This window comes from Cupressus sempervirens, chromosome 11, assembly GCF_028749045.1.
Source record: "Cupressus sempervirens isolate cs-2001-9-10 chromosome 11, ASM2874904v1, whole genome shotgun sequence".
Classification (NCBI taxonomy): domain Eukaryota; kingdom Viridiplantae; phylum Streptophyta; class Pinopsida; order Cupressales; family Cupressaceae; genus Cupressus; species Cupressus sempervirens.
In genome coordinates this window covers 407,869,361-407,895,964 of record NC_143128.1, presented here as the reverse complement: position 1 = coordinate 407,895,964, position 26,604 = coordinate 407,869,361, and the positions used below count along the sequence as shown (strand labels likewise).

The 26,604-nt window shown below is 53.0% G+C and overlaps 30 non-coding genes and 11 pseudogenes across 30 annotated transcripts; all 41 read right to left on the bottom strand.

The window, feature by feature from the left end:
- Window positions 1–336: 336 nt before the first annotated feature.
- On the bottom strand, window positions 337–455 carry LOC149530145 (5S ribosomal RNA; annotated as a pseudogene).
- Window positions 456–955: 500 nt separating this feature from the next.
- LOC149530144 (5S ribosomal RNA) lies at window positions 956–1,074 on the bottom strand (annotated as a pseudogene).
- A 1,119-nt stretch (window positions 1,075–2,193) lies between these two features.
- LOC149530143 (5S ribosomal RNA) lies at window positions 2,194–2,312 on the bottom strand. The gene has a single exon (XR_016359555.1). It is a non-coding gene; the product is annotated as a 5S ribosomal RNA (ribosomal RNA).
- Window positions 2,313–2,810: 498 nt separating this feature from the next.
- LOC149530142 (5S ribosomal RNA) lies at window positions 2,811–2,929 on the bottom strand (annotated as a pseudogene).
- Window positions 2,930–3,429: 500 nt separating this feature from the next.
- LOC149530141 (5S ribosomal RNA) lies at window positions 3,430–3,548 on the bottom strand. Its single transcript, XR_016359549.1, has one exon. It is a non-coding gene; the product is annotated as a 5S ribosomal RNA (ribosomal RNA).
- A 500-nt stretch (window positions 3,549–4,048) lies between these two features.
- On the bottom strand, window positions 4,049–4,167 carry LOC149530140 (5S ribosomal RNA). Its single transcript, XR_016359394.1, has one exon. It is a non-coding gene; the product is annotated as a 5S ribosomal RNA (ribosomal RNA).
- Window positions 4,168–4,667: 500 nt separating this feature from the next.
- On the bottom strand, window positions 4,668–4,786 carry LOC149530139 (5S ribosomal RNA). Its single transcript, XR_016359566.1, has one exon. It is a non-coding gene; the product is annotated as a 5S ribosomal RNA (ribosomal RNA).
- A 500-nt stretch (window positions 4,787–5,286) lies between these two features.
- On the bottom strand, window positions 5,287–5,405 carry LOC149530138 (5S ribosomal RNA). The gene has a single exon (XR_016359540.1). It is a non-coding gene; the product is annotated as a 5S ribosomal RNA (ribosomal RNA).
- Window positions 5,406–5,906: 501 nt separating this feature from the next.
- LOC149530137 (5S ribosomal RNA) lies at window positions 5,907–6,025 on the bottom strand. The gene has a single exon (XR_016359548.1). It is a non-coding gene; the product is annotated as a 5S ribosomal RNA (ribosomal RNA).
- Window positions 6,026–6,525: 500 nt separating this feature from the next.
- LOC149530136 (5S ribosomal RNA) lies at window positions 6,526–6,644 on the bottom strand. Its single transcript, XR_016359475.1, has one exon. It is a non-coding gene; the product is annotated as a 5S ribosomal RNA (ribosomal RNA).
- Window positions 6,645–7,144: 500 nt separating this feature from the next.
- On the bottom strand, window positions 7,145–7,263 carry LOC149530135 (5S ribosomal RNA; annotated as a pseudogene).
- Window positions 7,264–7,763: 500 nt separating this feature from the next.
- On the bottom strand, window positions 7,764–7,882 carry LOC149530134 (5S ribosomal RNA; annotated as a pseudogene).
- A 500-nt stretch (window positions 7,883–8,382) lies between these two features.
- Window positions 8,383–8,501, bottom strand: LOC149530133 (5S ribosomal RNA). Its single transcript, XR_016359328.1, has one exon. It is a non-coding gene; the product is annotated as a 5S ribosomal RNA (ribosomal RNA).
- A 500-nt stretch (window positions 8,502–9,001) lies between these two features.
- Window positions 9,002–9,120, bottom strand: LOC149530132 (5S ribosomal RNA; annotated as a pseudogene).
- A 500-nt stretch (window positions 9,121–9,620) lies between these two features.
- On the bottom strand, window positions 9,621–9,739 carry LOC149530131 (5S ribosomal RNA; annotated as a pseudogene).
- Window positions 9,740–10,238: 499 nt separating this feature from the next.
- On the bottom strand, window positions 10,239–10,357 carry LOC149530130 (5S ribosomal RNA). Its single transcript, XR_016359465.1, has one exon. It is a non-coding gene; the product is annotated as a 5S ribosomal RNA (ribosomal RNA).
- Window positions 10,358–10,857: 500 nt separating this feature from the next.
- LOC149530129 (5S ribosomal RNA) lies at window positions 10,858–10,976 on the bottom strand. Its single transcript, XR_016359587.1, has one exon. It is a non-coding gene; the product is annotated as a 5S ribosomal RNA (ribosomal RNA).
- A 500-nt stretch (window positions 10,977–11,476) lies between these two features.
- Window positions 11,477–11,595, bottom strand: LOC149530128 (5S ribosomal RNA; annotated as a pseudogene).
- Window positions 11,596–12,095: 500 nt separating this feature from the next.
- On the bottom strand, window positions 12,096–12,214 carry LOC149530127 (5S ribosomal RNA). The gene has a single exon (XR_016359557.1). It is a non-coding gene; the product is annotated as a 5S ribosomal RNA (ribosomal RNA).
- Window positions 12,215–12,714: 500 nt separating this feature from the next.
- Window positions 12,715–12,833, bottom strand: LOC149530126 (5S ribosomal RNA). The gene has a single exon (XR_016359458.1). It is a non-coding gene; the product is annotated as a 5S ribosomal RNA (ribosomal RNA).
- A 500-nt stretch (window positions 12,834–13,333) lies between these two features.
- On the bottom strand, window positions 13,334–13,452 carry LOC149530125 (5S ribosomal RNA). The gene has a single exon (XR_016359391.1). It is a non-coding gene; the product is annotated as a 5S ribosomal RNA (ribosomal RNA).
- Window positions 13,453–13,952: 500 nt separating this feature from the next.
- On the bottom strand, window positions 13,953–14,071 carry LOC149530124 (5S ribosomal RNA). Its single transcript, XR_016359469.1, has one exon. It is a non-coding gene; the product is annotated as a 5S ribosomal RNA (ribosomal RNA).
- A 500-nt stretch (window positions 14,072–14,571) lies between these two features.
- Window positions 14,572–14,690, bottom strand: LOC149530123 (5S ribosomal RNA). The gene has a single exon (XR_016359335.1). It is a non-coding gene; the product is annotated as a 5S ribosomal RNA (ribosomal RNA).
- A 500-nt stretch (window positions 14,691–15,190) lies between these two features.
- Window positions 15,191–15,309, bottom strand: LOC149530122 (5S ribosomal RNA). Its single transcript, XR_016359327.1, has one exon. It is a non-coding gene; the product is annotated as a 5S ribosomal RNA (ribosomal RNA).
- Window positions 15,310–15,809: 500 nt separating this feature from the next.
- On the bottom strand, window positions 15,810–15,928 carry LOC149530121 (5S ribosomal RNA). Its single transcript, XR_016359556.1, has one exon. It is a non-coding gene; the product is annotated as a 5S ribosomal RNA (ribosomal RNA).
- Window positions 15,929–16,428: 500 nt separating this feature from the next.
- On the bottom strand, window positions 16,429–16,547 carry LOC149530120 (5S ribosomal RNA). The gene has a single exon (XR_016359582.1). It is a non-coding gene; the product is annotated as a 5S ribosomal RNA (ribosomal RNA).
- A 500-nt stretch (window positions 16,548–17,047) lies between these two features.
- On the bottom strand, window positions 17,048–17,166 carry LOC149530119 (5S ribosomal RNA). The gene has a single exon (XR_016359326.1). It is a non-coding gene; the product is annotated as a 5S ribosomal RNA (ribosomal RNA).
- A 500-nt stretch (window positions 17,167–17,666) lies between these two features.
- Window positions 17,667–17,785, bottom strand: LOC149530118 (5S ribosomal RNA; annotated as a pseudogene).
- A 500-nt stretch (window positions 17,786–18,285) lies between these two features.
- Window positions 18,286–18,404, bottom strand: LOC149530117 (5S ribosomal RNA; annotated as a pseudogene).
- A 500-nt stretch (window positions 18,405–18,904) lies between these two features.
- Window positions 18,905–19,023, bottom strand: LOC149530116 (5S ribosomal RNA). The gene has a single exon (XR_016359473.1). It is a non-coding gene; the product is annotated as a 5S ribosomal RNA (ribosomal RNA).
- Window positions 19,024–20,017: 994 nt separating this feature from the next.
- On the bottom strand, window positions 20,018–20,136 carry LOC149530115 (5S ribosomal RNA). Its single transcript, XR_016359325.1, has one exon. It is a non-coding gene; the product is annotated as a 5S ribosomal RNA (ribosomal RNA).
- Window positions 20,137–20,636: 500 nt separating this feature from the next.
- Window positions 20,637–20,755, bottom strand: LOC149530114 (5S ribosomal RNA). The gene has a single exon (XR_016359322.1). It is a non-coding gene; the product is annotated as a 5S ribosomal RNA (ribosomal RNA).
- A 500-nt stretch (window positions 20,756–21,255) lies between these two features.
- LOC149530113 (5S ribosomal RNA) lies at window positions 21,256–21,374 on the bottom strand. The gene has a single exon (XR_016359591.1). It is a non-coding gene; the product is annotated as a 5S ribosomal RNA (ribosomal RNA).
- Window positions 21,375–21,874: 500 nt separating this feature from the next.
- LOC149530112 (5S ribosomal RNA) lies at window positions 21,875–21,993 on the bottom strand. The gene has a single exon (XR_016359565.1). It is a non-coding gene; the product is annotated as a 5S ribosomal RNA (ribosomal RNA).
- A 500-nt stretch (window positions 21,994–22,493) lies between these two features.
- LOC149530111 (5S ribosomal RNA) lies at window positions 22,494–22,612 on the bottom strand. Its single transcript, XR_016359437.1, has one exon. It is a non-coding gene; the product is annotated as a 5S ribosomal RNA (ribosomal RNA).
- A 500-nt stretch (window positions 22,613–23,112) lies between these two features.
- On the bottom strand, window positions 23,113–23,231 carry LOC149530110 (5S ribosomal RNA). Its single transcript, XR_016359515.1, has one exon. It is a non-coding gene; the product is annotated as a 5S ribosomal RNA (ribosomal RNA).
- Window positions 23,232–23,731: 500 nt separating this feature from the next.
- Window positions 23,732–23,850, bottom strand: LOC149530109 (5S ribosomal RNA; annotated as a pseudogene).
- Window positions 23,851–24,350: 500 nt separating this feature from the next.
- On the bottom strand, window positions 24,351–24,469 carry LOC149530108 (5S ribosomal RNA). The gene has a single exon (XR_016359457.1). It is a non-coding gene; the product is annotated as a 5S ribosomal RNA (ribosomal RNA).
- A 500-nt stretch (window positions 24,470–24,969) lies between these two features.
- Window positions 24,970–25,088, bottom strand: LOC149530107 (5S ribosomal RNA). The gene has a single exon (XR_016359523.1). It is a non-coding gene; the product is annotated as a 5S ribosomal RNA (ribosomal RNA).
- A 500-nt stretch (window positions 25,089–25,588) lies between these two features.
- Window positions 25,589–25,707, bottom strand: LOC149530106 (5S ribosomal RNA). Its single transcript, XR_016359396.1, has one exon. It is a non-coding gene; the product is annotated as a 5S ribosomal RNA (ribosomal RNA).
- A 500-nt stretch (window positions 25,708–26,207) lies between these two features.
- On the bottom strand, window positions 26,208–26,326 carry LOC149530105 (5S ribosomal RNA). Its single transcript, XR_016359580.1, has one exon. It is a non-coding gene; the product is annotated as a 5S ribosomal RNA (ribosomal RNA).
- Between the last annotated feature and the right edge of the window lie 278 nt (window positions 26,327–26,604).

The window sequence follows — 26,604 nt, the reverse complement described above, 5'->3', positions numbered from 1 at the left end:
GAAGAATGGAGATGTGGGTCGAAGGTTATAGCCCTCGAAAGTTCTTTGATCAATTTCCCCCATTCTCATACGCTTTTATCACAAGAATCAACTGTTGCGCCGACCATTTCCTCCCCATGGAGATTGCTTTGTTGAGCGACGCAAATTTTACGCCACCCTCAGTGCCCAGAATGCACTTTATCAAGCACTAAGAACGCGCCTTATCGGGCACTCGGAATAAACATGAGTCAGGGTGCGGGAGGTCAAGGAGATGGGCGATTGAAAATGGGCTTTGAGGAGCGCGAGTGTTGTCCCAATGCAACAATGACACGAATGGATGCTCGCAAAAGTTAAAGAAGGGTGCAACACCGGGACTTCCCAGGAGGTCACCCATCCCAATACTACTCCGGCCCAAGCACGCTTAACTGCGAAGTTCTGTTGGGATTCGGTGCACTAACCCTGGTATGATCGCACCCAACACCAAACTCTCGCACCCTCGTGTTAGCCCATGCCTCATGGTGCAACCTTGTCTAGGACGCGCGTTATCGAGCACCTTGAATGCACAGGAGAGTAAAGAGCACTCCGACGCTAAGAACGCACCTTATCTGGTGCTCAAAAATTCCCACATGGACAATTTGGAGAAGAACGGAGATGCGGGTCGAAGGTTATGGCCCTCGAAAGTTCTTTGATCAATTTCCCCCATTCTCATACGCTTTTATCACAAGAATCAACTGTTGCGCCGAACGTTTCCTCCCCATGGAGATTACTTTGTTGAGCGACGGGAATTTTATGCCACCCTCAGTGCCCAGAATGCACCTTATCTAGCACTAAGAACGCGTCTTATCGGGCACTCGGAATGAACATGAGTCGGGGTGCGGGAGGTGAAGGAGATGGGCGATTGAAAATGGGCTTTGAGGAGTGCAAGTGTTGTCCCAATGCAACAATGACACGATCGGATGCTCGCAAAAGTGAAAGAAGGGTTCAACACCGGCACTTCCCGCGAGGTCACCCATCCCAGTACTACTCCGGCCCAAGCGCGCTTAACTGGGGAGTTCTGATGGGATCCGGTGCACTAACACTGGTATGATCGCACCCGACACCAAACTCTCGCACCCTCGTGTTAGCCCATGCCTCATGGTGCAACCTTGTCTAGGACGCGCGTTATCGAGTACCCAGAATGCACGGGAGAGTAAAGAGCACTCCGACGCTAAGAATGCACCTTCTCTTGCGCTCGAAAATTCCCACGTGGACAATTTGGAGAAGAACGGAGATGCGGGTCGAAGGTTATGGCCCTCGAAAGTTCTTTGATCAATTTCCCCCATTCTCATACGCTTTTATCACAAGAATCAACTGTTGCGTCGACCGTTTCCTCCCCATGGAGATTACTTTGTTGAGCGACGCGAATTTTACGCCACCCTCAGTGCCCAGAATGCACCTTATCTAGCACTAAGAACGCGCCTTATCGGGCACTCGGAATGAACATGAGTAGGGGTGCGGGAGGTGAAGGAGATGGGCGATTGAAAATGGGCTTTGAGGAGCGCGAGTGCTGTCCCAATGCAACAATCACACGACCGGATGCTCGCAAAAGTGAAAGAAGTCTGCAACACCGGGACTTCCCGGGAGGTCACAAATCCCAGTACTACTCCGGCCCAAGCGCGTTTAACTACCGGGTTCTGATGGGATCCTGTCCACTAACGCTGGTATGATCGCACCCGACACCAAACTCTCGCACCCTCGTCTTAGCCCATGCCTCATGGTGCAACCTTGTCTAGGACGCGCGTTATCGAGCACCCAGAATGCACGGGAGAGTAAAGAGCACTCCGACGCTAAGAGCGCACCTTATCTGGCGCTCGAAAATTCCCACGTGGACAATTTGGAGAAGAACGGAGATGCGGGTCGAAGGTTATGGCCCTCGAAAGTTCTTTCATCAATTTCCCCCATTCTCATACGCTTTTATCACAAGAATCAACTGTTGCGCCGACCGTTTCCTCCCGATGGAGATTGCTTTGTTGAGAGACGCAAATTTTACGCCACCCTCAGTGCCCAGAATGCACCTTATCCAACACTAAGAACGCGCCTTATCGGGCACTCGGAATGAAAATGAGTCGGGGTGCGGGAGGTGAAGGAGATGGGCGATTGAAAATGGGCTTTGAGGAGCGCAAGTGCTGTCCCAATGCAACAATGACATGACCGGATGCTCGCAAATGTGAAAGAAGGGTGCAACACCGGGACTTCCCGGGAGGTCACCCATCCCAGTACTACTCCGGCCCAAGCGCGCTTAACTGCGAAGTTCTGATGGGATCCGATGCACTAACGCTGGTATGATCGCACCCGACACCAAACTCTCGCACTCGTTTGTTAGCCCATGCCTCATGGTGCAACCTTGTCTAGGACACGCGTTATCGAGCACCTTGAATGCACGGGAGAGTAAAGAGCACTCCGACGCTAAGAACGCACCTTATCTGGCGCTCGAAAATTCCCACGTGGACAATTTGGAGAAGAACGGAGATGCGGGTCGAAGGTTATGGCCCTCGAAAGTTCTTTGATCAATTTCCTCCATTCTCATACGCTTTTATCACAAGAATCAACTCTTGCGCCGACCGTTTCCTCCCCATGGAGATTGCTTTGTTGAGCGACGCGAATTTTATGCCACCCTCAGTGCCTAGAATGCACCTTATCCAGCACTAAGAACGCGCCTTATCGAGCACTCGGAATCAACATGAGTCGGGGCGGGAGGTGAAGGAGATGGGCGATTGAAAATGGGCTTTGAGGAGCGCGAGTGTTGTCCCAATGCAACAATGACACGACCGGATGCTCGCAAAAGTGAAAGAAGGGTGCAACACTGGGACTTCCCGGGAGGTCACCCATCCCAGTTCTACTTAGGCCCAAGCGCGCTTAACTGCGGAGTTCTGATGGGATCCGGTGCACTAACGCTGGTATGATCGCACCCGACACCAAACTCTCGCACCCTCGTGTTAGCCCATGCCTCATGGTGCAACCTTGTCTAGGACGCGCGTTATCGAGCACCTTGAATGCACGGGAGAGTAAAGAGCACTCCGACGCTAAGAACGCACCTTATCTGGCGCTCAAAAATTCCCACGTGGACAATTTGGAGAAGAACGGAGATGCGGGTCGAAGGTTATGGCCCTCGAAATTTCTTTGATCAATTTCCACCATACATATACGCTTTTATCACAAGAATCAACTGTTGCGCCGACCGTTTCCTCCCCATGGAGATTTCTTTGTTGAGCGACGCGAATTTTACGCCACCCTTAGTGCCCAGAATGCACCTTTTCCATCACTAAGAACGCGCCTTATCGGGCACTCGGAATGAACATGAGTCGGGGTGCGGGAAGTGAAGGAGATGGGCGATTGAAAAGGTGCTTTGAGGAGCGCGAGTGCTGTCCCAATGCAACAATGACACGACCGGATGCTCGCAAAAGTGAAAGAAGGGTGCAACACCGGGACTTCCCGGGAGTTCACCCATCCCAGTACTACTCCGGCCCAAGCGCGCTTAACTGCGGAGTTCTGATGGGATCCGGTGCACTAACGCTGGTATGATCGCACCCGACACCAAACTCTCGCACCCTCGTCTTAGCCCATGCCTCATGGTGCAACCTTGTCTAGGACGCGCGTTATCGAGCACCCAGAATGCACGGGAGAGTAAAGAGCACTCCGACGCTAAGAACGCACCTTATCTGGCGCTCGAAAATTCCCACGTGGACAATTTGGAGAAGAACGGAGATGCGGGTCGAAGGTTATGGCCCTCGAAATTTCTTTGATCAATTTCCCCCATTCATATACGCTTTTATCACAAGAATCAACTGTTGCGCCGACCGTTTCCTCCCCATGGAGATTGCTTTGTTGAGCGACGCGAATTTTACGCCACCCTCAGTGCCCAGAATGCACCATATCCAGCACTAAGAACGCGCCTTATCGGGCACTCGGAATGAACATGAGTCGGGGTGCGAGAGGTGAAGGAGATGGGCGATTGAAAATGGGCTTTGAGGAGCGCGAGTGCTATCCCAACGCAACAATGACACGACCGGATGCTCGCAAAACTTAAAGAAGGGTGCAACACCGGGACTTCTCGGGAGGTCACCCATCCCAGTACTACTCCGGCCCAAGCGCGCTTAACTTCGAAGTTCTGATGGGATCCGGTGCACTAACGCTGGTATGATCGCACCCGACACCAAACTCTCGCACCCTTGTCTTAACCCATGCCTCATGGTGCAACCTTATCTAGGACGCGCGTTATCGAGCACCCAGAATGCACGGGAGAGTAAAGAGCACTCCGACGCTAAGAACGCACCTTATCTGGTGCTCGAAAATTCCCACGTGGACAATTTGGAGAAGAACGGAGATGCGGGTCGAAGGTTATGGCCCTCGAAATTTCTTTGATCAATTTCCCCCATTCATATGGGCTTTTATCACAAGAATCAACTGTTGCGCCGACCGTTTCCTCCCCATGGAGATTTCTTTGTTGAGCGACGCGAATTTTAGGCCACCCTCAGTGCCCAGAATGCACCTTATCCAGCACTAAGAACGCGCCTTATCGGGCACTCGGAATGAACATGAGTCGGGGTGCGGGAGGTGAAGGAGATGGGCGATTGAAAATGGGCTTTCAGGAGCGCGAGTGCTGTCCCAATGCAACAATGACACGACCGGATGCTCGCAAAAGTGAAAGAAGGGTGCAACACCGGGACTTCCCGGGAGGTCACCCATCCCAGTACTACTCCGGCCCAAGCGCGCTTAACTGTGGAGTTCTGATGGGATCCGATGCACTAACGCTGGTATGATCGCACCCGACACCAAACTCTTGCACCCTCGTCTTAGCCCATGCCTCATGGTGCAACCTTGTCTAGGACGCGCGTTATCGAGCCCCCAGAATGCACGGGAGAGTAAAGAGCACTCCGATGCTAAGAACGCACCTTATCTGGTGCTCGAAAATTCCCACGTGGACAATTTGGAGAAGAACGGAGATGCGGGTCGAAGGTTATGGCCCTTGAAATTTGTTTGATCAATTTCCCCCATTCATATACGCTTTTATCACAAGAATCAACTGTTCCGCCGACCGTTTCCTCCCCATGGAGATTTCTTTGTTGAGCGACGCAAATTTTACGCCACCCTCAGTGCCCAGAATGCACCTTATCCAGCACTAAGAACGCGCCTTATCGGGCACTCGGAATGAACATGAGTCGGGGTGCGAGAGGTGAAGGAGATGGGCGATTGAAAATGGGCTTTGAGGAGCGCGAGTGCTGTCCCAACGCAACAATGACACGACCGGATGCTCGCAAAAGTGAAAGAAGGGTGCAACACCGGGACTTCTCGGGAGGTCACCCATCCCAGTACTACTCCGGCCCAAGCGCGCTTAACTGCGGAGTTCTGATGGGATCCTGTGCACTAACGCTGGTATGATCGCACCCGACACCAAACTCTCACACCCTCGTCTTAGCCCATGCCTCATGGTGCAACCTTGTCTAGGACGCGCGTTATCGAGCACCCAGAATGCACAGGAGAGCAAAGAGCACTCCGACGATAAGAACGCACCTTATCTAGTGCTCGAAAATTCCCACGTGGACAATTTGGATAAGAACGGAGATGCGGGTCGAAGGTTATGGCCCTCGAAATTTCTTTGATCAATTTCCCCCATTCATATACGATTTTTATCACAAGAATCAACTGTTGCGCCGACCGTTTCCTCCCCATGGAGATTTCTTTGTTGAGCGACGCGAATTTTACGCCACCCTCAGTGCCCAGAATGCAACTTATCCAGCACTAAGTATGCGCCTTATCGGGCACTCGGAATGAACATGAGTCGGGGTGCGGGAGGTGAAGGAGATGGGCGATTGAAAATGGGCTTTGAGGAGCGCGAGTGCTGTCCCAATATAACAATGACACGATCGGATGCTCGCAAAAGTGAAAGAAGGGTGCAACACGAGGACTTCCCGGGAGGTCACCCATCCCAGTACTACTCCGGCCCAAGCGCGCTTAACTGCGGAGTTCTGATGGGATCCGGTGCACTAACGCTGGTATGATCGCACCCGACACCAAACTCTCGCACCCTCGTCTTAGCCCATGCCTCATGGTGCAACCTTGTCTAGGACGCGCGTTATCGAGCACCCAGAATGCACGGGAGAGTAAAGAGCACTCCGACGCTAAGAACGCACCTTATCTGGCGCTCGAAAATTCCCACGTGGACAATTTGGAGAAGAACGGAGATGCGGGTCGAAGGTTATGGCCCTCGAAATTTCTTTGATCAATTTCCCGCATTCATATACGCTTTTATCACAAGAATCAACTGTTGCGCCGACCGTTTCCTCCCCATGGAGATTTCTTTGTTGAGCGACGCGAATTTTACGCCACCCTCAGTGCACAGAATGCACCTTATCCAGCACTAAGAACGCGCCTTATCGGGCACTCGGAATGAACATGAGTCGAGGTGCGGGAGGTGAAGGAGATGGGCAATTGAAAATGGGCTTTGAGGAGCGCGAGTGCTGTCCCAATGCAACAATGACACGACTGGATGCTCGCAAAAGTGAAAGAAGGGTGCAACACCGGGACTTCCCGGGAGGTCACCCATCCCAGTACTACTCCGGCCCAAGCGCGCTTAACTGTGGAGTTCTGATGGGATCCGGTGCACTAACGCTGGTATGATCGCACCCGACACCAAACTCTCGCACCCTCGTCTTAGCCCATGCCTCATGGTGCAACCTTGTCTAGGACGCACGTTATCGAGCCCCCAGAATGCACGGGAGAGTAAAGAGCACTCCGACGCTAAGAACGCACCTTATCTGGCGCTCGAAAATTCCCACGTGGACAATTTGGAGAAGAACGGAGATGCGGGTCGAAGGTTATGGCCCTCGAAATTTCTTTGATCAATTTCCCCCATTCATATACGCTTTTATCACAAGAATCAACTGTTGCGCCGACCGTTTCCTCCCCATGGAGATTTCTTTGTTGAGCGACGCGAATTTTACGCCACCCTCAGTGCCCAGAATGCACCTTATCCAGCACTAAGAACGCGCCTTATCGGGCACTCGGAATGAACATGAGTCGGGGTGCGGGAGGTGAAGGTGATGGGCGATTGAAAATGGGCTTTGAGGAGCGCGAGTGCTGTCCCAATGCAACAATAACACGACCGGATGCTCGCAAAAGTGAAAGAAGGGTGCAACACCGGGACTTCCCGGGAGGTCACCCATCCCAGTACTACTCCGGCCCAAGCGCGCTTAACTGCGCAGTTCTGATGGGATCCGGTGCACTAATGCTGGTATGATCGCACCCGACACCAAACTCTCGCACCCTCGTCTTAGCCCATGCCTCATGGTGCAACCTTGTCTAGGACGCGCGTTATCGAGCCCCCAGAATGCACGGGAGAGTAAAGAGCACTCCGACGCTAAGAACGCACCTTATATGGCGCTCGAAAATTCCCACGTGGACAATTTGGAGAAGAACGGAGATGCGGGTCGAAGGTTATGGCCCTCGAAATTTTTTTGATCAATTTCCCCCATTCATATACGATTTTATCACACGAATCAACCGTTGCGCCGACCGTTTCCTCCCCATGGAGATTTCTTTGTTGAGCGACGCAAATTTTACGCCACCCTCAGTGCCCAGAATGCACCTTATCCAGCACTAAGAACGCGCCTTATCGGGCACTCGGAATGAACATGAGTCGGGGTGCGGGAGGTGAAGGAGATGGGCGATTGAAAATGGGCTTTGAGGAATGCGAGTGCTGTCCCAATGCAACAATGACACGACCGGATGCTCGCAAAAGTGAAAGAAGGGTGCAACACCGGGACTTCCCGGGAGGTCACCCATCCCAGTACTACTCTGGCCCAAGCGCGCTTAACTGAGGAGTTACGATGGGATCCGGTGCACTAACGCTGGTATGATCGCACCCGACACCAAACTCCCGCACCCTCGTCTTAGCCCATGCCTCATGGTGCAACCTTGTCTAGGATGCGCGTTATCGAGCCCCCAGAATGCACGGGAGAGTAAAGAGCACTCCGACGCTAAGAACACACCTTATCTGGCGCTCGAAAATTCCCACGTGCACAATTTGGAGAAGAACGGAGATGCGGGTCGAAGGTTATGGCCCTCGAAATTTCTTTGATCAATTTCCCCCATTCATATACGCTTTTATCACAAGAATCAACTGTTGCGCCGACCGTTTCCTCCCCATGGAGATTTCATTGTTGAGCGACGCAAATTTTACGCCACCCTCAGTGCCCAGAATGCACCTTATCTAGCACTAAGAACGCGCCTTATCAGGCACTCGGAATGAACATGAGTCGGGGTGCGGGAGGTGAAGGAGATGGGCGATTGAAAATGGGCTTTGAGGAGCGCGAGTGCTGTCCCAATGCAACAATGACACGACCGGATGCTCGCAAAAGTGAAAGAAGGGTGCAACACCGGGACTTCCCGGGAGGTCACCCATCCCAGTACTACTCCGGCCCAAGCGCGCTTAACTGCGGAGTTCTGATGGGATCCGGTGCACTAACGCTGGTATGATCGCACCCGACACCAAACTCTCGCACCGTCGTCTTAGCCCATGCCTCATGGTGCAACCTTGTCTAGGACGCGCGTTATCGAGGCCCCAGAATGCACGGGAGAGTAAAGAGCACTCCGACGCTAAGAACGCACCTTATATGGCGCTCGAAAATTCCCACGTGGACAATTTGGAGAAGAACGGAGATGCGGGTCGAAGGTTATGGCCCTCGAAATTTCTTTGATCAATTTCCCCCATTCATATACGCTTTTATCAGAAGAATCAACTGTTGCGCCGACCGTTTCCTCCCCATGGAGATTTCTTTGTTGAGCGACGCGAATTTTACGCCACCCTCAGTGCCCAGAATGCACCTTATCCAGCACTAAGAACGCGCCTTATCGGGCACTCGGAATGAACATGAGTCGGGGTGCGGGAGGTGAAGGAGATGGGCGATTGAAAATGGGCTTTGATGAGCGCGAGTGCTGTCCCAATGCAACAATGACACGACCGGATGCTCGCAAAAGTGAAAGAAGGGTGCAACGCCGGGACTTCCCGGGACGTCACCCATCCCAGTACTACTCCGGCCCAAGCCCGCTTAACTGCGGAGTTCTGATGGGATCCGGTGCACTAACGCTGGTATGATCGCACCAGACACCAAACTCTCGCACCCTCGTCTTAGCCCATGCCTCATGGTGCAACCTTGTCTAGGACGCGCGTTATCGAGCCCCCAGAATGCACGGGAGAGTAAAGAGCACTCCGAGGCTAAGAACGCACCTTATATGGCGCTCGAAAATTCCCACGTGGACAATTTGGAGAAGAACGGAGATGCGGGTCGAAGGTTATGGCCCTCGAAATTTTTTTGATCAATTTCCCCCATTCATATACGATTTTATCACACGAATCAACCGTTGCGCCGACCGTTTCCTCCCCATGGAGATTTCTTTGTTGAGCGACGCAAATTTTACGCCACCCTCAGTGCCCAGAATGCACCTTATCCAGCACTAAGAACGCGCCTTATCGGGCACTCGGAATGAACATGAGTCGGGGTGCGGGAGGTGAAGGAGATGGGCGATTGAAAATGGGCTTTGAGGAGCGCGAGTGCTGTCCCAATGCAACAATGACACGACCGGATGCTCGCAAAAGTGAAAGAAGGGTGCAACACCGGGACTTCCCGGGATGTCACCCATCCCAGTACTACTCCGGCCCAAGCCCGCTTAACTGCGGAGTTTTGATGGGATCCGGTGCACTAACGCTGGTATGATCGCACCCGACACCAAACTCTCGCACCCTCGTCTTAGCCCATGCCTCATGCTGCAACCTTGTCTAGGACGCGCGTTATCGAGCACCCAGAATGCACGGGAGAGTAAAGAGCACTCCGACGCTAAGAACGCACCTTATCTGGCGCTCGAAAATTCCCACGTGGACAATTTGGAGAAGAACGGAGATGCGGGTCGAAGGCTATGGCCCTCGAAATTTCTTTGATCAATTTCCCCCATTCATATACGCTTTTATCACAAGAATCAACTGTTGCGCCGACCGTTTCCTCCCCATGGAGATTTCTTTGTTGAACGACGCGAATTTTACGCCACCCTAGTGCCCAGAATGCACCTTATCCAGCACTAAGAACGTGCCTTATCGGGCACTCGGAATGAACATGAGTCGGGGTGCGGGAGGTGAAGGAGATGGGCGATTGAAAATGGGCTTTGAGGAGCGCGAGTGCTGTCCCAATGCAACAATGACACGACCGGATGCTCGTAAAAGTGAAAGAAGGGTGCAACACCGGGACTTCCCGGGAGGTCACCCATCCAAGTACTACTCCGGCCCAAGCGCGCTTAACTGCGAAGTTCTGATGGGATCCGGTGCACTAACGCTGGTATGATCGCACCCGACACCAAACTCTCGCACCCTCGTCTTAGCCCATGCCTCATGGTGCAACCTTGTCTAGGACGCGCGTTATCGAGGCCCCAGAATGCACGGGAGAGTAAAGAGCACTCCGACGCTAAGAACGCACCTTATCTGGCGCTCGAAAATTCCCACGTGGACAATTTGGAGAAGAACGGAGATGCGGGTCGAAGGTTATGGCCCTCGAAATTTCTTTAATCAATTTCCCCCATTCATATACGCTTTTATCACAAGAATCAACTGTTGCGCCGACCGTTTCCTCCCCATGGAGATTTCTTTGTTGAGCGACGCGAATTTTACGCCACCCTCAGTGCCCAGAATGCACCTTATCCAGCACTAAGAACGTGCCTTATCGGGCACTCGGAATGAACATGAGTCGAGGTGCGGGAGATGAAGGAGATGGGCGATTGAAAATGGGCTTTGAGGAGCGCGAGTGCTTTCCCAATGCAACAATGACACGACTGGATGCTCGCAAAAGTGAAAGAAGGGTGCAACACTGAGACTTCCCGGGAGGTCACCCATCCCAATACTACTCCGGCCCAAGCGCGCTTAACTGCGGAGTTCTGATGGGATCCGGTGCACTAACGCTGGTATGATCGCACCCGACACCAAACTCTCGCACCCTCGTCTTAGCCCATGCCTCATGGTGCAACCTTGTCTAGGACGCGCGTTATCGAGCCCCCAGAATGCACGGGAGAGTAAAGAGCACTCCGACGCTAAGAACGCATCTTATCTGGCGCTCGAAAATTCCCACGTGGACAATTTGGAGAAGAACGGAGATGCGGGTCGAAGGTTATGGCCCTCGAAATTTCTTTGATCAATTTCCCCCATTCATATACGCTTTTATCACAAGAATCAACTGTTGCGCCGACCGTTTCCTCCCCATGGAGATTTCTTTGTTGAGCGACGCGAATTTTACGCCACCCTCAGTGCCCAGAATGCACCTTATCCAGCACTAAGAACGCGCCTTATCGGGCACTCGGAATGAACATGAGTCGGGGTGCGGGAGGTGAAGGAGATGGGCGATTGAAAATGGGCTTTGAGGAGCGCGAGTGCTGTCCCAATGCAACAATGACACGACCGGATGCTCGCAAAAGTGAAAGAAGGGTGCAACACTCGGACTTCCCGGGAGGTCACCCATCCCAGTACTGCTCCGGCCCAAGCGCGCTTAACTGCGGAGTTCTGATGGTATCCGGTGCACTAACGCTGGTATGATCGCACCCGACACCAAACTCTCGCACCCTCATCTTAGCCCATGCCTCATGGTGCAACCTTGTCTAGGACGCGCGTTATCGAGCACCCAGAATGCACGGGAGAGTAAAGAGCACTCCGACGCTAAGAACGCACCTTATCTTGCGCTCGAAAATTCCCACGTTGACAATTTGGAGAAGAACGGAGATGCGGGTCGAAGGTTATGGCCCTCGAAATTTCTTTGATCAATTTCCCCCATTCATATACGCTTTTATCACAAGAATCAACTATTGCGCCGACCGTTTCCTCCCCATGGAGATTTCATTGTTGAGCGACGCGAATTTTACGCAACCCTCAGTGCCCAGAATGCACCTTATCCAGCACTAAGAACGCGCCTTATCGAGCACTCGGAATGAACATGATTCGGGGTGCGGGAGGTGAAGGAGATGGGCGATTGAAAATGGGCTTTGAGGAGCGCGAGTGCTGTCCCAATGCAACAATGACACGACCGGATGCTCGCAAAAGTGAAAGAAGGGTGCAACACCGGGACTTCCCGGGAGGTCACCCATCCCAGTACTACTCCGGCCCAAGCGCGCTTAACTGCGGAGTTCTGATGAGATCCGGTGCACTAACGCTGGTATGATCGTACCCGACACCAAACTCTCGCACCCTCGTCTTAGCCCATGCCTCATGGTGCAACCTTGTCTAGGACGTGCGTTATCGAGCCCCCAGAATGCACATGAGAGTAAAGAGCACTCCGACGCTAAGAACGCACCTTATCTGGCGCTCGAAAATTCCCACGTGGACAATTTGGAGAAGAACGGAGATGCGGGTCGAAGGTTATGGCCCTCGAAATTTCTTTGATCAATTTCCCCCATTCATATACGCTTTTATCACAAGAATCAACTGTTGCGCCGACCGTTTCCTCCCCATGGAGATTTCTTTGTTGAGCGACGCGAATTTTACGCCACCCTCAGTGCCCAGAATGCGCCTTATCCAGCACTAAGAACGCGCCTTATCGGGCACTCGGAATGAACATGAGTCGGGGTGCGGGAGCTGAAGGAGATGGGCGATTGAAAATGGGCTTTGAGGAGCGCGAGTGCTGTCCCAATGCAACAATGACACGACCGGATGCTCGCAAAAGTGAAAGAAGGGTGCAACACCGGGACTTCCCGGGAGGTCACCCATCCCAGTACTACTCCGGCCCAAGCGCGCTTAACTGCGGAGTTCTGATGGGATCCGATGCACTAACGCTGGTATGATCGCACCCGACACCAAACTCTCGCACCCTCGTCTTAGCCCATGCCTCATGGTGCAACCTTGTCTAGGACGCGCGTTATCGAGCCCCCAGAATGCACGGGAGAGTAAAGAGCACTCCGACGCTAAGAACGCACCTTATCTGGCGCTCGAAAATTCCCACGTGGACAATTTGGAGAAGAACAGAGATGCGGGTCGAAGGTTATGGCCCTCGAAATTTCTTTGATCAATTTCCCCCATTCATATACGCTTTTATCACAAGAATCAACTGTTGCGCCGACCGTTTCCTCCCCATGGAGATTTCTTTGTTGAGCGACGCGAATTTTACGCCACCCTCAGTGCCTAGAATGCACCTTATCCAGCACTAAGAACGCGCCTTATCGGGCACACGGAATGAACATGAGTCGGGGTGCGGGAGGTGAAGGAGATGGGCGATTGAAAATGGGCTTTGAGGAGCGCGAGTGCTGTCCCAATGCAACAATGACACGACCGGATGCTCGCAAAAGTGAAAGAAGGGTGCAACACCGAGACTTCCCGGGAGGTCACCCATCCCAGTACTACTCCGGCCCAAGCGCGCTTAACTGCGGAGTTCTGATGGGATCCGGTGCACTAACGCTGGTATGATCGCACCCGACACCAAACTCTCGCACCCTCGTCTTAGCCCATGCCTCATGGTGCAACCTTGTCTAGGACGCGCGTTATCGAGCACCCAGAATGCACGGGAGAGTAAAGAGCACTCCGACGCTAAGAACGCACCTTATCTGGCGCTCGAAAATTCCCACGTGGACAATTTGGAGAAGAACGGAGATGCGGGTCGAAGGTTATGGCCCTCGAAATTTCTTTGATCAATTTCCCCCATTCATATACGCTTTTATCACAAGAATCAACTATTGTGCCGACCGTTTCCTCCCCATGGAGATTTCTTTGTTGACCGACGCGAATTTTACGCCACCCTCAGTGCCCAGAATGCACCTTATCCAGCACTAAGAACGCGTCTTATCAGGCACTCGGAATGAACATGAGTCGGGGTGCGCGAGGTGAAGGAGATGGGAGATTGAAAATGGGCTTTGAGGAGCGCGAGTGCTGTCCCAATGCAACAATGACACGACCGGATGCTCGCAAAAGTGAAAGAAGGGTGCAACACCGGGACTTCCCGGGAGGTCACCCATCCCAGTACTACTCCGGCCCAAGCGCGCTTAACTGCGGAGTTCTGATGGGATCCGGTGCACTAACGTTGGTATGATCGCACCCGACACCAAACTCTCGCACCCTCGTCTTAGCCCATGCCTCATGGTGCAACCTTGTCTAGGACGCGCGTTATCGAGCACCCAGAATGCACGGGAGAGTAAAGAGCACTCCGACGCTAAGAACGCACCTTATCTGGCGCTCGAAAATTTCCACGTGGACAATTTGGAGAAGAACGGAGATGCGGGTCGAAGGTTATGGCCCTCGAAATTTCTTTGATCAATTTCCCCCATTCATATACGCTTTTATCACAAGAATCAACTCTTGCGCCGACCGTTTCCTCCCCATGGAGATTTCTTTGTTGAGCGACGCGAATTTTACGCCACCCTCAGTGCCCAGAATGCACCTTATCCAGCACTAAGAACGCGCCTTATCGGGCACTCGGAATGAACATGAGTCGGGGTGCGGGAGCTGAAGGAGATGGGCGATTGAAAATGGGCTTTGAGGAGCGCGAGTGCTGTCCCAATGCAACAATGACACGACCGGATGCTCGCAAAAGTGAAAGAAGGGTGCAACACCGGGACTTCCCGGGAGGTCACCCATCCTAGTACTACTCCGGCCCAAGCGCGCTTAACTGCGGAGTTCTGATGGGATCCGGTGCACTAACGCTGGTATGATCGCACCCGACACCAAACTCTCGCACCCTCGTCTTAGCCCATGCCTCATGGTGCAACCTTGTCTAGGACGCGCGTTATCGAGCCCCCAGAATGCACGGGAGAGTAAAGAGCACTCCGACGCTAAGAACGCACCTTATCTGGCGCTCGAAAATTCCCACGTGGATAATTTGGAGAAGAACGGAGATGCGGGTCGAAGGTTATGGCCCTCGAAATTTCTTTGATCAATTTCCCCCATTCATATACGCTTTTATCACAAGAATCAACTGTTGCGCCGACCGTTTCCTCCCCATGGAGATTTCTTTGTTGAGCGACACGAATTTTACGCCACCCTCAGTGCCCAGAATGCACCTTATCCAGCACTAAGAACGCGCCTTATCGGGCACTCGGAATGAACATGAGTCGGGGTGCGGGAGGTGAAGGAGATGGGCGATTGAAAATGGGCTTTGAGGAGCGCGAGTGCTGTCCCAATGCAACAATGACACGACCGGATGCTCGCAAAAGTGAAAGAAGGGTGCAACACCGGGACTTCCCGGGAGGTCACCCATCCCAGTACTACTCCGGCCCAAGCGCGCTTAACTGCGGAGTTCTGATGGGATCCGGTGCACTAACGCTGGTATGATCGCACCCGACACCAAACTCTCGCACCCTCGTCTTAGCCCATGCCTCATGGTGCAACCTTGTCTAGGACGTGCGTTATCGAGCCCCCAGAATGCACGGGAGAGTAAAGAGCACTCCGACGCTAAGAACGCACCTTATCTGGCGCTCAAAAATTCCCACGTGGACAATTTGGAGAAGAACGGAGATGCGGGTCGAAGGTTATGGCCCTCGAAATTTCTTTGATCAATTTCCCCCATTCATATACGCTTTTATCACAAGAATCAACTGTTGCGCCGACCGTTTCCTCCCCATGAAGATTTCTTTGTTGACCGACGCGAATTTTACGCCACCCTCAGTGCCCAGAATGCACCTTATCCAGCACTAAGAACGCGCCTTATCGGGCACTCGGAATGAACATGATTCGGGGTGCGGGAGGTGAAGGAGATGGGCGATTGAAAATGGGCTTTGAGGAGCGCGAGTGCTGTCCCAATGCAACAATGACACGACCGGATGCTCGCAAAAGTGAAAGAAGGGAGCAACACCGGGACTTCCCGGGAGGTCACCCATCCCAGTACTACTCTGGCCCAAGCGCGCTTAACTGCGAAGTTCTGATGGGATCCGGTGCACTAACGCTGGTATGATCGCACCCGACACCAAACTCTCGCACCCTCGTCTTAGCCCATGCCTCATGGTGCAACCTTGTCTAGGACGCGCCTTATCGAGCCCCCAGAATGCACGGGAGAGTAAAGAGCACTCCGACGCTAATAACGCACCTTATCTGGCGCTCGAAAATTCCCACGTGGACAATTTGGAGAAGAACGGAGATGCGGGTCGAAGGTTATGGCCCTCGAAATTTCTTTGATCAATTTCCCCCATTCATATACGCTTTTATCACAAGAATCAACTGTTGCGCCGACCGTTTCCTCCCCATGGAGATTTCTTTGTTGAGCGACGCGAATTTTACGCCACCCTCAGTGCCCAGAATGCACCTTATCCAGCACTAAGAACGCGCCTTATCGGGCCCTCGGAATGAACATGAGTCGGGGTGCGGGAGGTGAAGGAGATGGGCGATTGAAAATGGGCTTTGAGGAGTGCAAGTGTTGTCCCAATGCAACAATGACACGACCGGATGCTCGCAAAAGTGAAAGACGGGTGCAACACCGGGACTTCCCGGGAGGTCACCCATCCCAGTACTACTTCGGCCCAAGCGCGCTTAACTGCGGAGTTCTGATGGGATCCGGTGCACTAACGCTAGTATGATCGCACCCGACACCAAACTCTCGCACCCTCGTCTTAGCCCATGCCTCATGGTGCAACCTTGTCTAGGACGCGCGTTATCGAGCACTTAAAATGCACGGGAGAGTAAAGAGCACTCCGACGCTAAGAATACACCTTATCTGGCGCTCGAAAATTCCCACGTGGATAATTTGGACAAGAACGGAGATGCGAGTCGAAGGTTATGGCCCTCGAAATTTCTTTGATCAATTTCCCCCATTCATATACGCTTTTATCACAAGAATCAACTGTTGCGCCGACCGTTTCCTCCCCATGGAGATTTCTTTGTTGAGCGACGCGAATTTTACGCCACCCTCAGTGCCCAGAATGCACCTTATCCAGCACTAAGAACGCGCCTTATCGGGCACTCGGAATGAACATGAGTTGGGGTGCGGGAGGTGAAGGAGATGGGCGATTGAAAATGGGCTTTGAGGAGCGCGAGTGCTGTCCCAATGCAACAATGACACGACCGGATGCTCGCAAAAGTGAAAGAAGGGTGCAACACCGGGACTTCCCGGGAGGTCACCCATCCCAGTACTACTCCGGCCCAAGCGCGCTTAACTGCGGAGTTCTGATGGGATCCGGTGCACTAACGCTGGTATGATCGCACCCGACACCAAACTCTCGCACCCTCGTCTTAGCCCATGCCTCATGGTGCAACCTTGTCTAGGACGCGCGTTATCGAGCCCCCAGAATGCACGGGAGAGTAAAGAGCACTCCGACGCTAAGAACGCACCTTATCTGGCGCTCGAAAATTCCCACGTGGACAATTTGGAGAAGAACGGAGATGCAGGTCGAAGGTTATGGCCCTCGAAATTTCTTTGATCAATTTCCCCCATTCATATACGCTTTTATCACAAGAATCAACTGTTGCGCCGACCGTTTCCTCCCCATGGAGATTTCTTTGTTGAGCGACGCGAATTTTACGCCACCCTCAGTGCCCAGAATGCACCTTATCCAGCACTAAGAACGCGCCTTATCGGGCACTCGGAATGAACATGAGTCGGGGTGCGGGAGGTGAAGGAGATGGGCGATTGAAAATGGGCTTAGAGGAGCGCGAGTGCTGTCCCAATGCAACAATGACACGACTGGATGCTCGCAAAAGTGAAAGAAGGGTGCAAGACCGAGACTTCCCGGGAGCTCACCCATCCCAGTACTACTCCGGCCCAAGCGCACTTAACTGCGGAGTTCTGATGGGATCCGGTGCACTAACGCTGGTATGATCGCACCCGACACCAAACTCTCGCACCCTCGTCTTAGCCCATGCCTCATGGTGCAACCTTGTCTAGGACGCGCGTTATCGAGCCCCCAGAATGCACGGGAGAGTAAAGAGCACTCCGACGCTAAGAACGCACCTTATCTGGCGCTCGAGAATTCCCACGTGGACAATTTGGAGAAGAACGGAGATGCGGGTCGAAGGTTATGGCCCTCGAAATTTCTTTGATCAATTTCCCCCATTCATATACGCTTTTATCACAAGAATTAACCGTTGCGCCGACCGTTTCCTCCCCATGGAAATTTCTTTGTTGAGCGACGCGAATTTTAAGCCACCCTCAGTGCCCAGAATGCACCTTATCCAGCACTAAGAACGCGCCTTATCGGGCACTCGGAATGAACATGAGTCGGGGTGCGGGAGGTGAAGGAGATGGGCGATTGAAAATGGGCTTTGAGGAGCGCGAGTGCTGTCCCAATGCAACAATGACACGACCGGATGCTCGCAAAAGTGAAAGACGGGTGCAACACCGGGACTTCCCGGGAGGTCACCCATCCCAGTACTACTCCGGCCCAAGCGCGCTTAACTGCGGAGTTCTGATGGTATCCGGTGCACTAACGCTGGTATGATCGGACCCGACACCAAACTCTCGCACCCTCGTCTTAGCCCATGCCTCATGGTGCAACCTTGTCTAGGACGCGCGTTATCGAGCCCCCAGAATGCACGAGAGAGTAAAGAGCACTCCGACGCTAAGAACGAACCTTATCTGGCGCTCGAAAATTCCCACGTGGACAATTTGGAGAAGAACGGAGATGCGGGTCGAAGGTTATGGCCCTCGAAATTTCTTTGATCAATTTCCCCCATTCATATACGCTTTTATCACAAGAATCAACTGTTGCGCCGACCGTTTCCTCTCCATGGAGATTTCTTTGTTGAGCGACGCGAATTTTACGCCACCCTCAGTGCCCAGAATGCACCTTATCCAGCACTAAGAACGCGCCTTATCGGGCACTCGGAATGAACATGAGTCGGGGTGCGGGAGGTGAAGGAGATGGGCGATTGAAAATGGGCTTTGAGGAGCGCGAGTGCTGTCCCAATGCAACAATGACACGACCGGATGCTCGCAAAAGTGAAAGAGGGGTGCAACACCGGGACTTCCCGGGAGGTCACCCATCCCAGTACTACTCTGGCCCAAGCGCGCTTAACTGCGGAGTTCTGATGGGATCTGGTGCACTAACGCTGGTATGATCGCACCCGACACCAAACTCTCGCACCCTCGTCTTAGCCCATGCCTCATGGTGCAACCTTGTCTAGGACGCGCGTTATCGAGCCCCCAGAATGCACGGGAGAGTAAAGAGCACTCCGACGCTAAGAACGCACCTTATCTGGCGCTCGAAAATTCCCACGTGGACAATTTGGAGAAGAACGGAGATGCGGGTCGAAGGTTATGGCCCTCGAAATTTCTTTGATCAATTTCCCCCATTCATATACGCTTTTATCACAAGAATCAACTGTTGCGCCGACCGTTTCCTCCCCATGGAGATTTCTTTGTTGAGCGACGCGAATTTTACGCCACCCTCAGTGCCCAGAATGCACCTTATCCAGCACTAAGAACGCGCCTTATCGGGCACTCGGAATGAACATGAGTCGGGGTGCGGGAGGTGAAGGAGATGGGCGATTGAAAATGGGCTTTGAGGAGCGCGAGTGCTGTCCCAATGCAACAATGACACGACCGGATGCTCGCAAAAGTAAAAGAAGGGTGCAAGGTCGGAGATGCGGGTCGAAGGTTATGGCCCTCGAAATTTCTTTGATCAATTTCCCCCATTCATATACGCTTTTATCACAAGAATCAACTGTTGCGCCGACCGTTTCCTCCCCATGGAGATTTCTTTGTTGAGCGACGTGAATTTTGTAGAAGAACGGAGATGCGGGTCGAAGGTTATGGCCCTCGAAATTTCTTTGATCAATTTCCCCCATTCATATACGCTTTTATCACAAGAATCAACTGTTGCGCCGACCGTTTCCTCCCCATGGAGATTTCTTTGTTGAGCGACGCGAATTTTACGCCACCCTCAGTGCCCAGAATGCACCTTATCCAGCACTAAGAACGCGCCTTATCGGGCACTCGGAATGAACATGAGTCGGGGTGCGGGAGGTGAAGGAGATGGGCGATTGAAAATGGGCTTTGAGGAGCGCGAGTGCTGTCCCAATGCAACAATGACACGACCGGATGCTCGCAAAAGTAAAAGAAGGGTGCAACACCGGGACTTCCCGGGAGGTCACCCATCCCAGTACTACTCCGGCCCAAGCGCGCTTAACTGCGGAGTTCTGATGGGATCCGGTGCACTAACGCTGGTATGATCGCACCCGACACCAAACTCTCGCACCCTCGTCTTAGCCCATGCCTCATGGTGCAACCTTGTCTAGGACGCGCATTATCGAGCCCCCAGAATGCACGGGAGAGTAAAGAGCACTCCGACGCTAAGAACGCACCTTATCTGGCGCTCGAAAATTCCCACGTGGACAATTTGGAGAAGAACGGAGATGCGGGTCGAAGGTTATGGCCCTCGAAATTTCTTTGATCAATTTCCCCCATTCATATACGCTTTTATCACAAGAATCAACTGTTGCGCCGACCGTTTCCTCCCCATGGAGATTTCTTTGTTGAGCGACGCGAATTTTACGCCACCCTCAGTGCCCAGAATGCACCTTATCCAGCACTAAGAACGCGCCTTATCGGGCACTCGGAATGAACATGAGTCGGGGTGCGGGAGGTGAAGGAGATGGGCGATTGAAAATGGGCTTTGAGGAGCGCAAGTGCTGTCCCAATGCAACAATGACACGACCGGATGCTCGCAAAAGTGAAAGAAGGGTGCAACACCGGGACTTCCCGGGAGGTCACCCATCCCAGTACTACTCCGGCCCAAGCGCGCTTAACTGCGGAGTTCTGATGGGATCCGGTGCACTAACGCTGGTATGATCGCACCCGACACCAAACTCTCGCACCCTCGTCTTAGCCCATGCCTCATGGTGCAACCTTGTCTAGGACGCGCGTTATCGAGCCCCCAGAATGCACGGGAGAGTAAAGAGCACTCCGACGCTAAGAACGCACCTTATCTGGCGCTCGAAAATTCCCACGTGGATAATATGGAGAAGAACGGAGATGCGAGTCGAAGGTTATGGCCCTCGAAATTTCTTTGATCAATTTCCCCCATTCACATACGCTTTTATCACAAGAATCAACTGTTGCGCCGACCGTTTCCTCCCCATGGAGATTTCTTTGTTGAGCGACGCGAATTTTACGCCACCCTCAGTGCCCAGAATGCACCTTATCCAGCACTAAGAACGCGCCTTATCGGGCACTCGGAATGAACATGAGTCGGGGTGCGGGAGGTGAAGGAGATGGGCGATTGAAAATGGGCTTTGAGGAGCGCGAGTGCTGTCCCAATGCAACAATGACACGACCGGATGCTCGCAAAAGTGAAAGAAGGGTGCAACATCGGGACTTCCCGGGAGGTAACCCATCCCAGTACTACTCCGGCCCAAGCGCGCTTAACTGCGGAGTTCTGATGGGATCTGGTGCACTAACGCTGGTATGATCGCACCCGACACCAAACTCTCGCACCCTCGTCTTAGCCCATGCGTCATGGTGCAACCTTGTCTAGGACGCGCGTTATCGAGCCCCCAGAATGCACGGGAGAGTAAAGAGCACTCCGACGCTAAGAGCGCACCTTATCTGGCGCTCGAAAATTCCCACGTGGACAATTTGGAGAAGAACGGAGATGCGGGTCGAAGGTTATGGCCCTCGAAATTTCTTTGATCAATTTCCCCCATTCATATACGCTTTTATCACAAGAATCAACTGTTGCACCGACCGTTTCCTCCCCATGGAGATTTCTTTGTTGAGCGACGCGAATTTTACGCCACCCTCAGTGCCCAGAATGCACCTTATCCAGCACTAAGAACGCGCCTTATCGGGCACTCGGAATGAACATGAGTCGGGGTGCGGGAGGTGAAGGAGATGGGCGATTGAAAATGGGCTTTGAGGAGCGCGAGTGCTGTCCCAATGCAACAATGACACGACCGGATGCTCGCAAAAGTGAAAGAAGGGTGCAACACCGGGACTTCCCGGGAGGTCACCCATCCCAGTACTACACCGGCCCAAGCGCGCTTAACTGAGGAGTTCTGATGGGATCCGGTGCACTAACGCTGGTATGATTGCACCCGACACCAAACTCTCGCACCCTCGTCTTAGCCCATGCCTCATGGTGCAATCTTGTCTAGGACGCGCGTTATCGAGCACCCAGAATGCACGGGAGAGTAAAGAGCACTCCGACGCTAAGAACGCACCTTATCTGGCGATCGAAAATTCCCACGTGGACAATTTGGAGAAGAACGGAGATGCGGGTCGAAGGTTATGGCCCTCGAAATTTCTTTGATCAATTTCCCCCATTCATATACGCTTTTATCACAAGAATCAACTGTTGCGCCTACCGTTTCCTCCCCATGGAGATTTCTTTGTTGAGCGACGCGAATTTTACGCCACCCTCAGTGCCCAGAATGCACCTTATCCAGCACTAAGAACGCGCCTTATCGGGCACTCGGAATGAACATGAGTCGCGGTGCGGGAGGTGAAGGAGATGGGCGATTGAAAATGGGCTTTGAGGAGCGCGAGTGCTGTCCCAATGCAACAATGACACGACCGGATGCTCGCAAAAGTGAAAGAGGGGTGCAACACCGGGACTTCCCGAGAGGTCAACCATCCCAGTACTACTCCGGCCCAAGCGCGCTTAACTGCGGAGTTCTGATGGGATCCGGTGCACTAACGCTGGTATGATCGCACCCGACACCAAACTCTCGCACCCTCGTCTTAGCCCATGCCTCATGGTGCAACCTTGTCTAGGACGCGCCTTATCGAGCCCCCAGAATGCACGGGAGAGTAAAGAGCACTCCGACGCTAAGAACGCACCTTATCTGGCGCTCGAAAATTCCCACGTGGAAAATTTGGAGAAGAACGGAGATGCGGGTCGAAGGATATGGCCCTCGAAATTTCTTTGATCAATTTCCCCCATTCATATACGCTTTTATCACAAGAATCAACTGTTGCGCCGACCGTGTCCTCCCCATGGAGATTTCTTTGTTGAGCGACGCGAATTTTACGCCACCCTCAGTGCCCAGAATGCACCTTATCCAGCACTAAGAACGCGCCTTATCGGGCACTCGGAATGAACATGAGTCGGGGTGCGGGAGGTGAAGGAGATGGGCGATTGAAAATGGGCTTTGAGGAGCGCGAGTGCATTCCCAATGCAACAATGACACGACCGGATGCTCGCAAAAGTGAAAGAGGGGTGCAACACCGGGACTTCCCGGGAGGTCACCCATCCCAGTACTACTCTGGCCCAAGCGCGCTTAACTGCGGAGTTCTGATGGGATCCGGTGCACTAACGCTGGTATGAATGCACCCGACACCAAACTCTCGCACCCTCGTCTTAGCCCATGCCTCATGGTGCAACCTTGTCTAGGACGCGCGTTATCGAGCACCCAGAATGCACGGGAGAGTAAAGAGCACTCCGACGCTAAGAACGCACCTTATCTGGCGCTCGAAAATTCCCACGTGGACAATTTGGAGAAGAACGGAGATGCGGGTCGAAGGTTATGGCCCTAGAAATTTCTTTGATCAATTTCCCCCATTCATATACGCTTTTATCACAAGAATCAATTGTTGCGCCGACCGTTTCCTCCCCATGGAGATTTCTTTGTTGAGCGACGCGAATTTTACGCCACCCTCAGTGCCCAGAATGCACCTTATCCAGCACTAAGAACGCGCCTTATCGGGCACTCGGAATGAACATGAGTCGGGGTGCGGGAGGTGAAGGAGATGGGCGATTGAAAATGGGCTTTGAGGAGCGCGAGTGCAATCCCAATGCAACAATGACACGACCGGATGCTCGCAAAAGTGAAAGAAGGGTGCAACACCGGGACTTCCCGGGAGGTCACCCATCCCAGTACTACTTTGGCCCAAGCGCGCTTAACTGCGGAGTTCTGATGGGATCCGGGTCACTAACGCTGGTATGATCGCACCCGACACCAAACTCTCGCACCCTCGTCTTAGCCCATGCCTCATGGTGCAACCTTGTCTAGGACGCGCGTTATCGAGCACCCAGAATGCACGGGAGAGTAAAGAGCACTCTGACGCTAAGAACGCACCTTATCTGGCGCTCGAAAATTCCCACGTGGACAATTTGGAGAAGAACGGAGATGCGGGTCGAAGGTTATGGCCCTCGAAATTTCTTTGATCAATTTCCCCCATTCATATACGCTTTTATCACAAGAATCAACTGTTGCGCCGACCGTTTCCTCCCCATGGAGATTTCTTTGTTGAGCGACGCGAATTTTACGCCACCCTCAGTGCCCAGAATGCACCTTATCCAGCACTAAGAACGCGCCTTATCGGGCACTCGGAATGAACATGAGTCGGGGTGCGGGAGGTGAAGGAGATGGGCAATTGAAAATGGGCTTTGAGGAGCGCGAGTGCTGTCCCAATGCAACAATGACACGACCGGATGCTCGCAAAAGGGAAAGAAGGGTGCAACACCGGGACTTCCCGGGAGGTCACCCATCCCAGTACTACTCCGGCCCAAGCGCGCTTAACTGCGGAGTTCTGATGGGATCCGATGCACTAACGCTGGTATGATCGCACCCGACACCAAACTCTCGCACCCTCGTCTTAGCCCATGCCTCATGGTGCAACCTTGTCTAGGACGCGCGTTATCGAGCCCCCAGAATGCACGGGAGAGTAAAGAGCACTCCGACGCTAAGAACGCACCTTATCTGGCGCTCGAAAATTCCCACGTGGACAATTTGGAGAAGAACGGAGATGCGGGTCGAAGGTTATGGCCCTCGAAATTTCTTTGATCAATTTCCCCCATTCATATACGCTTTTATCACAAGAATCAACTGTTGCGCCGACCGTTTCCTCCCCATGGAGATTTCTTTGTTGAGCGACGCGAATTTTACGCCACCCTCAGTGCCCAGAATGCACCTTATCCAGCACTAAGAACGCGCCTTATCGGGCACTCGGAATGAACATGAGTCGGGGTGCGGGAGGTGAAGGAGATGGGCGATTGAAAATGGGCTTTGAGGAGCGCGAGTGCTGTCCCAATGCAACAATGACACGACCGGATGCTCGCAAAAGTGAAAGAGGGGTGCAACACCGGGACTTCCCGGGAGGTCACCCTTCCCAGTACTACTCCAGCCCAAGCGCGCTTAACTGCGGAGTTCTGATGGGATCCGGTGCACTAACGCTGGTATGATCGCACCCGACACCAAACTCTCGCACCCTCGTCTTAGCCCATGCCTCATGGTGCAACCTTGTCTAGGACGCGCGTTATCGAGCACCCAGAATGCACGGGAGAGTAAAGAGCACTCCGACGCTAAGAACGCACCTTATCTGGCGATCGAAAATTCCCACGTGGACAATTTGGAGAAGAACGGAGATGCGGGTCGAAGGTTATGGCCCTCGAAATTTCTTTGATCAATTTCCCCCATTCATATACGCTTTTATCACAAGAATCAACTGTTGCGCCGACCGTTTCCTCCCCATAGAGATTTCTTTGTAGAGCGACGCGAATTTTACGCCACCCTCAGTGCCCAGAATGCACCTTATCCAGCACTAAGAACCCGCCTTATCGGGCACTCGGAATGAACATGAGTCAGGGTGCGGGAGGTGAAGGAGATGGGCGATTGAAAATGGGCTTTGAGGAGCGCGAGTGCATTCCCAATGCAACAATGACACGACCGGATGCTCGCAAAAGTGAAAGAGGGGTGCAACACCGAGACTTCCCGGGAGGTCACCCATCTCAGTACTACTCCGGCCCAAGCGCGCTTAACTGCGGAGTTCTGATGGGATCCGGTGCACTAACGCTGGTATGATCGCACCCGACACCAAACTCTCGCACCCTCGTCTTAGCCCATGCCTCATGGTGCAACCTTGTCTAGGACGCGCGTTATCGAGCCCCCAGAATGCACGGGAGAGTAAAGAGCACTCCGACGCTAAGAACGCACCTTATCTGGCGCTCGAAAATTCCCACGTGGACAATTTGGAGAAGAACGGAGATGCGGGTCGAAGGTTATGGCCCTCGAAATTTCTTTGATCAATTTCCCCCATTCATATACGCTTTTATCACAAGAATCAACTGTTGCGCCGACCGTTTCCTCCCCATGGAGATTTCTTTGTTGAGCGACGCGAATTTTACGCCACCCTCAGTGCCCAGAATGCACCTTATCCAGCACTAAGAACGCGCCTTATCGGGCACTCGGAATGAACATGAGTCGGGGTGCGGGAGGTGAAGGAGATGGGCGATTGAAAATGGGCTTTGAGGAGCGCGAGTGCATTCCCAATGCAACAATGACACGACCGGATGCTCGCAAAAGTGAAAGAAGGGTGCAACACCGGGACTTCGCGGGAGGTCACCCATCCCAGTACTACTCCGCCCCAAGCGCGCTTAACTGCGGAGTTCTGATGGGATCCGGTGCACTAACGCTGGTATGATCGCACCCGACACCAAACTCTCGCACCCTCGTCTTAGCCCATGCCTCATGGTGCAACCTTGTCTAGGACGCGCCTTATCGAGCACCCAGAATGCACGGGAGAGTAAAGAGCACTCCGACGCTAAGAACGCACCTTATCTGGCGCTCGAAAATTCCCACGTGGACAATTTGGAGAAGAACGGAGATGCGGGTCGAAGGTTATGGCCCTCGAAATTTCTTTGATCAATTTTCCCCATTCATATACGCTTTTATCACAAGAATCAACTGTTGCGCCGACCGTTTCCTCC